This window comes from Cryptotermes secundus, unplaced genomic scaffold (assembly GCF_002891405.2).
Source record: "Cryptotermes secundus unplaced genomic scaffold, Csec_1.0 scaffold964, whole genome shotgun sequence".
NCBI lineage: Eukaryota > Metazoa > Arthropoda > Insecta > Blattodea > Kalotermitidae > Cryptotermes > Cryptotermes secundus.
The window spans coordinates 1,476,889-1,485,341 of record NW_019725428.1 but is presented as its reverse complement, the minus strand read 5'-3'; the positions used below and the strand labels follow the sequence as shown (position 1 = coordinate 1,485,341).

The 8,453-nt window shown below is 41.8% G+C and overlaps 1 protein-coding gene across 5 annotated transcripts in view; it reads right to left on the bottom strand.

Moving 5' to 3' along the window:
- The window catches only part of LOC111863426 (protein Fe65 homolog), a 323,054-nt gene that overhangs the window by 244,766 nt on the left and 69,835 nt on the right, over positions 1-8,453 (bottom strand). The window contains exon 1 of one of the 5 annotated variants that reach the window (XM_023849749.2): positions 2,455-3,259. The exons of the other annotated variants lie outside the window; for them this stretch is intronic. The gene's annotated coding sequence lies outside the window, so the exon portion shown is untranslated. Of the gene's footprint in view, positions 1-2,454; positions 3,260-8,453 lie in introns of those variants that run through there. 5 annotated transcript variants of the gene reach the window in all.

Here is an 8,453-nt window from a genome sequence, read left to right as displayed (position 1 = left end):
TGGGTTCGAATCCCACTCAGGGCACGGATGTCTAGTTTGTGTGTGCGCGTTTTCTGTGTTTGTGTACAGGTAGAGGCCTTGCGACGAGCTGATCACACGCCCAAGGAGTCCTACCGAATGCGTAAGATCTAGAAAAAACCGAAGTAGAGGTAGGCCTAGGCCCACTGGGGCTGTAGTGCCAAGGGGGGGAAGTGGCGCTGAGGCAGGTTTTCTCAGAGTACTTCAGTTTCCCCTGCCAATCTTCATTCCACCAACTGCTCCACAATCACCCTCACCTATCATCTGGGGCTGGTACAATAGGCCAGAAGTGGACGCAGTACAAGGGACCACTAGAATTAAAAAAAAAAAAACCTCTGTGATATAAAAGCCGGCGTACAGCAGCACCGCCTACGGAAAATAACTGTCAAAATGTGATTTTTTCTGTTTACATTTAAAGGGGATATGAAAGCCCAACTGACTTCCGTGTCTACTACAGCCCTAAGGTCATAAAGCGGAAACGGCTCTGACATTAATCCTCATCCTACTACATTTCTATCAACACCTGCTAAAATTGCCTATAGCAAGAATATGATGGGTTGTCAGTAACATGCCTGACAACAGAATGTACGGTTTGTTCAATAACATGGCTGTTACTTCTGGGCTGGCAAACATGTCCTGTGACACATGGCGGGTTGACATACTGGCAGAACAGTGTGGTAGCGTAGTTAGTTGAGGGGCTATTCTACAAGCCGGAAGGTCGCGGGTTCAAGTCCGATGAGGTCATTGGATATTTTTTCAATTGACCTAATCCTTCCAGCCGCACTATGACGCTGAGGTTGACTCAGCCTCTAACAGAAATGAGTACCAGGAATTAATTAAATAATTTTCCTGGGGAGTAAAGCGCGGCCGGCGCGTAAGGCTGACAATCTCACTGCCATCTTTGAGCCGATTGTCTAGATAATGTGGAAGCCTCAACGTCTCACAACCCTATGGACCTTCACGGACTGTTACAGGGATAGCTCTACTTTTTTACTTTACTTTTACAGTCTTCCAGATCTGTAGAAAAAGAACTAAAAATCGAAACCAAAGGCCCAATTGTGTTCAGAGTAAAACACGTTTACACGAGAAGATAGTAAAAGCAAAAGGTAATACTGTCTCTGCGCTTAACTAAGCCCTGCAGAATGAAAATGAACGGGGGAGTGAAGGTAAGGCTCAGTGTATTCTTAACCTCGAAAACAGACAGATGTCAGCTTCAAAGCCTCTTTCGCCACAAAATATGAGCAGGAAGAAAAACACAGCCTTAACAACAACTAGCATGTTTCTACGGTATACACTACTTAAAATTGTCTATCTGTTCTTCAGTGATATGTATGAAATGGAATACGGGTATTAACAGAAGGCGGTTTCTGACCACTGAACATTCGGGTTATGGGATCGAATCACATTTGGGAAATGGACGTATATCAGTGTATTTTGTGTGTTTATGTTGTGCTGTGTAGATACAGGCCTTGCGATAGACTGATCTCCCATCCAAGGAATCCGACAAAATGTTTAAAATATATTAATTCGAGAAGTTAATTCTGAACTTGAACAGGCCAGAGCTGTATAGAGCTATAAAAGCTCATGACAAAATATATCACCAGACTGAATAACTCTTAAATTTCTGTATTACCTATCTTCAAACAAATTATGAACTAAAAATTAATAGGTTTTTAATGTGAATAATTTCTAAATCTGTCGATGAAGAACTAAGTGTTCGTTTATAACGCTGCATAACGTAACGTGTGTAAGGTAATGTTATTTTTTATATTCTACAAAACCTATTAGGTTGGACGACCGAGGGGTCGAAGGTCCAGTCCCGGTAGGGTCAAGAATTTTCACTTTTCCAACGTCCAGACCGGCTCTGAGGCCCACCCAGCCTCATATCCAGTGAGTACCGGGGGCTCCTTCTGGGGGGTAAAGCGGCAGGGGCGTGAAGCTGACCACTCACCTCCAACTAGTACCGAGGTCAAGAAAATGTGGATCTATACATCCACTCCACCATATGTCTTCATGGTGTATGCTTAATTAGTTAACCACAGGGACAACTTTACCTTTTCCAAACATTAAATACAGAACTGTGAAGTAATTTCTTTATCGATTGTACAGTATTTACCCTTGACGAGCTTTACTCCGGTTAGAGCCGGCATAGATACACAGAACAGCACAGAGAAGACATTTAGTAAACAAAAAGCATTCGGAGTAACCTTCAAAACCAAAGGTCATTCGGTTGCTAATGATGATGATGATAGTTTTCGAAACATATTTTCAGTGTGATCATGCCAACTGCTAAAATATTCAATCCCCGCACAACCCTCCCCTCAATGAATTATGCCTTCAGACACGGAACCAGTAAAAGTGGCTCCTCATTTGAATATCAAAAGCTCCATTTTCTCTGGAGTGGAATACTTGATTGGCGAAGATGCGGCAACTTACCATATGCACGCAGAAAAAGAGAGCGACCACTGGAGGGAAAGAATTTTCCCTTGCAGTTAATTATCTTAGCAGGATTCTGATTGAAGAAATAATTATTTTATTCTCTTGAGAGTCTTCAGTTCTGAATACGATCAATCGTAGTTCTAGATACTAAATAGTTCTCACATTTTAAATTGCACCAAGTTCACTGTGTCTCTATCACACACACTTTTTTTTTAAATTGACATTCAAAAGCTTGCATTCAGGATCATATAACCAAGTTTTTCTACATAAAGTAACTATTTAAGGTAATGTAACAAACGTTTAGTTTCAAAATTACTCGATATGTGGCACTGCCCTTAACAGATCGATGTCGCTGTTTTCAACTGTGTCCAGTAGAGCGTGTACTTGAACGAAACATGTCAAAGAGTTGACAACTTCACGCCTTTGCTTTCTTCTATCGCTTCTGAGTTGCCACATAAATCCAATACAGCGTACCATTCAAATTTGAATTAATCTTAGTTTGCGAAACATTCATTTATGAAATATTTAGTACTGTAAATGTACACTTAATTCATGTCAAGAGATTCATTTTTAATGCAGTTTCAACAGAATTAAAAAAGATGACACAGAAGTTATTTAACAAGAGCAGTTACTTTTTGAACGTCCTGTACCCCACTGGCACGTTTAATCAACCACTCCTCCGCCACTAACACTGACAGTTGATCTGAAAATAACTACCCACACCTTTCGTTGTGGCTTAACTAACTGTCGTTTCGTCAAATCCGCATTATCGTACGGTGCAGAGGTTTTGTGTGAAACTTCACGTAAGGCAGCGGTTGTGTAGTAACTACGCTAAAAAGAGAGCACGGAACAGACAGTAAAATGAACATCAGTACCAACTCTAGAGCAAAAAAATACACCATTATTTACAGAGTATAACAGTATAGTTTTCGGAAGGATTCGATACTTGTAAGTTTGGTGTTCTTGTTCAAATACATCTCAACGCATCAGTAACACAGAACGGGTTGGTACATCGGTGATGTTTTAGATCATGATTCGGGAGTTGCTCGGTTCGAACCTCGGCCGAGACAAGTTATCCTGGTTTTTTTGTCGCTTCGCGCTAATTTCGGGATAATACCCCGATCAGGCCAAATCCTTTCCAATTCATGATTAATCCAGAATTCGACGATATATAGTCCACCTATTGACAGCGTCTTAAAATAACCCCTCCCCCAAAAAAAAACAACAAAACTACTGAATATGATTAATCACAAAACTCTGAAAAGACACAGCTACTGTTATGTAACCTAGTGTGAAATATTAAAATCATATCACATTAAGAGGGTTTACATTATTTTTCCAAACACCACGATTTAAAAACACTTTCAAACCCGTTATTTTATCGGGACTTAAAACAAATATACGGTCTACTCCTTTCAAAATTTTAACGAACAAAATTCAGATCCAAATCCATTTATCATAATTTATATCGGCATCGCATTAAATTAAGTCTATTTAAGATGAATTTTGTGTTTTTTTTTCTAATTCTAGGTATCGCAAAAAAAAAATATTGCAGCGCTGAGTACGTTGCTATGCAAAGATAGCGAGAAGGAACATGCGTTGCTTAGTAACGACTCGGTAAACGGGCTCCCACCGCGGCGAACGCGCACGCAACAGCGAAAAGACTGTGCTTTCTACGCGGTTCGTACCGAGAGGGTATACAAAATGTTACATAAGGGCTATTACAGCAAGAGTTCAGTTAAAAAATATCTGGTTGAGAGTCTCAAGGGGCTTAACACCAAGACGAACTGACTGGCGGTACCCCGCCAGTCGTAAAGTAGCCGTGACTTCGACTTTAACAGTTCAATTGCGGGGCATTCACCGGACGGTAATAACGAGAGCACAGAAGTGGAAGAATCGCCATTGTTAAGATCAGTTACTAGGAAACGACTAGTGAAAGCAAACCGAGAAGACTTCGTATTTGCTGCAGTGATTTGTAAAGTGTAGGGAATGGCTATAGAGTTATAGAGATAGTGGTCAATAAATCCAATTATCCAAAATCCCGTCTATAGTTACACACATATGTGACAATATTATACAACGTGTATAATATTCCGGAATACAGTCTTCTCTAGTTATTTTTATATAATATTTAAAACTAATTTTAAACTAAGGGCGACACCGAGAATAATGCAATAACATTCGAAGTTACATATAACTAGGTAACGAACTCCATGAAACAGAGCATTTCTTGAATGACTACATGTCAGGCAGCTACTCCGGAAGTTCTCAGTCTTTTACAGAAACCGAAGGTTTATTACTGTGTTCACAAGAAACCGCAACTGAAACATATCCTCAGACTCAGTCCAAATCCACATTCCTATACAAAATCTTAATATTATCCTCATATCTACGTATACCTTCCTAATTTGTCTCCTCTCTTAAGATTTTCTGAAAGAAATCTTGCAAGATGCCTCAACTCTTCCCAAGTGCTACATGTCCCACCAATCTCACAACTGCAAATAACATGTACTAGAAAACGAAATTCCTGCAGAAAATAACCTCACGTTCGCTCAAAAGCCAGCTTTTTTTATTGCTAGTGGGGTGGGACTAAGTCCCTTGTACTGCGGCCACTTCTGGCCTATTGTACCAGCCCCAGATGATAGGTGAGGGTGATTGTGGAGCAATTGGTGGAATGAAGATTGGCAAGGGAAACCGAAGTACTGGGAGAATACCTGCCCTAGCGCCACTTTCTCCACCACAAATCCCACTTGACCAGACCCGGGATCGAACCCGGGCCGCGGCGGTGGGAAGCCAGCGACTAGCCGCTTGAACTATGGCGTGGCCTCCATTTTTGGTCTAACTATAACAGAAAATCATAGCATGAGAAACAGTACAGCTTTCGTGCAATACAGACCTCACTATTACTCAGCAGTCTTAAATCTCATATTTCCATCTTCTATTTACCACTTATTTATTTATTATGAGTTATTTTATTTTAACTGCTGGTCACAGTGGCCGTGCTGTCTAAGATATGAATCTTCTTAGGTAGGCAGCACACCGGCATGCGTCAACACATGATGTCTGCGACATGACGCAAAGAAATGAACACAGTTGAAATGAATGAGATTACGAAAACCGCCGCATACCTGTCTGAGTCATGATGCTGATGTCATGACTCAGACCTGTGTGCGGCGGTTTTCATAATCTCATTCGTTTCAACTGTGTTCCTTTCTTTGCGTCATGTCGCAGACATCGTGTCTTGACTGTTACATGTCTTGACGCATGCCGGTGTACGGCCTACATTAGCCCGCTCGAACACTTGGATCATGGGTTCGAATCCCACATGAAGTACAGATGTCTGTGTGCATTTATTCTGTTTGTGTAGTTCTGTATGTAGCGGCCTTGCGACGAGCTGATCCCCCGTCCAAGAAGTCCTACCGACTAAGCACATTTTTAAGAAACTAAAAAAGCGGCGAGGTCCACAGGGGCTATACAGCCGTAGACAGACTTTATTTTAATTTATGAATTATGGTTTATTTTACGACGTTGTTAGTAACTGAGAGTGTACACCCTCGAATGTCGCGGTGAATGCTGAATAATGAATTAGAAAGGATGTCGAAGGTGGATGGGGTGGCCTAATTTGAGGCAGTACTTCGGCATCTGCCTCGGGGGACTAACGAACACGACGGAAACTTAGGTCAGTATAACTACCCTCTGGACTGGGATTTGAAGGCAGGGCTTCCCGAATACGAAGCAGCAGTGCAACACACTTGACCACGACGTTCGATTATATTTCGATAAGAAATGAGCAGGCTTCATGACGATAGCAGCATTACTGGCAGTTATAAAAAAATCGGCAGGTTGGCAGTACTGGAAACGGACGTCAAGCGTCTCTGACACGATTCTAAAACCTGGTAGAAACACACACACATAAGCAAGGGAAGCGGCGCTAGTTGGCGTAGGGCGTCTGTATTGATTTTTCGATTCGCGCCAACCAACAGACGAAGCCAGGACAAGTAAGGCCAGTATAGGAAACTAAATTACTCTCTCTGTCACACCGACTCTGCAATGTTCAAAAAGTTATCACAGGTCGCACGGTTCAGCGACTGTACACAATGAGGACAATACAGCTGTACCGGAATGACATGTTAAACTGCCAATCCCCTAGGACTTTGAGTTCAAAAGACATATGATGCGCGATTTCCTTTAAATGCCTAATATAATGAAAGACAAATTCACAACCAACAAAGTGTCATTTTATAATTTATTCTACCTACCTACGGTATCTACCTATCTATGGCTATACAGTTCTTTGTTAAACCTTGGCCGATTTTTCAGTTTCTTAATCCTACATACGGTCAGTATTACTCTTTGGACGGGGGATCAGTCCGTAGCAAAGCCGCTACCTACACATGAAAACACAAACACAGAATAAACGCTAACAGACAACCATTCCTTGAGTGGGATTCGATCCCACGATCCCAGCGTTCGAGCGAGGAAAGACAGTTCATGCCTCAGACTTCGTGGCCACTATGATCGGCGTATAATTTATTACAGTATATTAATATCTATATATTCACTACATTTTTATTTGTATCATTCTGGTCCGTCACACTAACAATATTATAAAAAGATAAAACAGTTTCGTCCAGTTTGACTGATGAAGATTTTTCTTACTTCAATTCTTAATGCCCTTACATATTGGTCTCTTAAGGACCAAAATATGCAAGGGCATGAAGAACTGAAATAAGAAAAATCTTCACCAGTCACACTGGACGGAACTGTTTTATCTTTTTATAAATCACTAAAATTATTTACGTGTCGGCTTGTATGCCATCAGCAGGGATAGCGTAATCAGTATAGCGACTGGTTACGGGCTGGACGAGACCGGTAAGATCAAGAATTTTCTCTTCACCTCGTCCAGACCGGCTCTAGGGTCCACCTAACCTCCTATCTAATGGGTACAGGGGGCTCTTTCCCTGGGGGTTGAGCGGCAGGTGCGTTAAGCTGACCACTCACTTCCAGCTAGTGTCGAGGTCAAGAAAATGTGGATATATATATACACTCCCCCTACGCCTTCATGGCCCAGTGCTTAATTAGTTAAGCGCAGCGACAGCTTCACCTATTCTACCTTGCATACCATCTGGCATATCTATGCAATAGTACTTTTCACCTAACGGGCTGGCGTAGGAGCACAGCTCGATTCGCAATTGGGAAATGTTAGGTTCGAATCTCGGCCCGAGATACCGGTTATCGTGACTGCCTTTTCATTGTTTTTTCTCGATGTCTCCACGCAAATATCTGGACAGTACTTATATTAGGCCACGGCCGCTTCCCTTAAATTCATCATTCATCAATCGCTCTACCATTAACAAATATCCCATACCTAGTCGTACAGATAATAAATTTGACTTTCACATACCATGGAGAACGGAAGGAAAGAAAGTAAACGTCACAAAGAAGTTTCTCCACAGAATATCTGACGCAAATGTCTCATGTATACGTGTATACATACGTGTATACATACTGGGAACATACGTTCCCAGTATATATGTATTACACGCTCGACTCCTATAGTCTTATTACCCACAGAAATATCAAATTTGATATAAAAGCCTATACTTCGTTCCGTTACACATTTGAGCTCAGGGACCCCAAATGAAAGACTTTAAACTTCTTTACTTACTTACTTACTTACATACTCACTCATGGAGCTGAGCCCTTCTGGAGGAGCTGCCAATTCTGCAGCTACTCAAGAACTTCCCAGCATCTTATGGAACCCGAAGGTTCATTACCGTATTCGTAAGAGCCCTCCGCTGGTCCCTATCCTCAGCCAGATCAATCCAATCAATACCATCCCTTCCTATCTCTCTAAGATCCATTTAAATATTGTCCACCCACCTATGCTTTGGTCTTCCCAGTGGGATCTTTCCTTCTGGCTTTCCCACCAATATCCTATACGCATTCCTCGTCTCCCCCATTCGTGCTACATGAGCTGCACACCTCATCCTCCT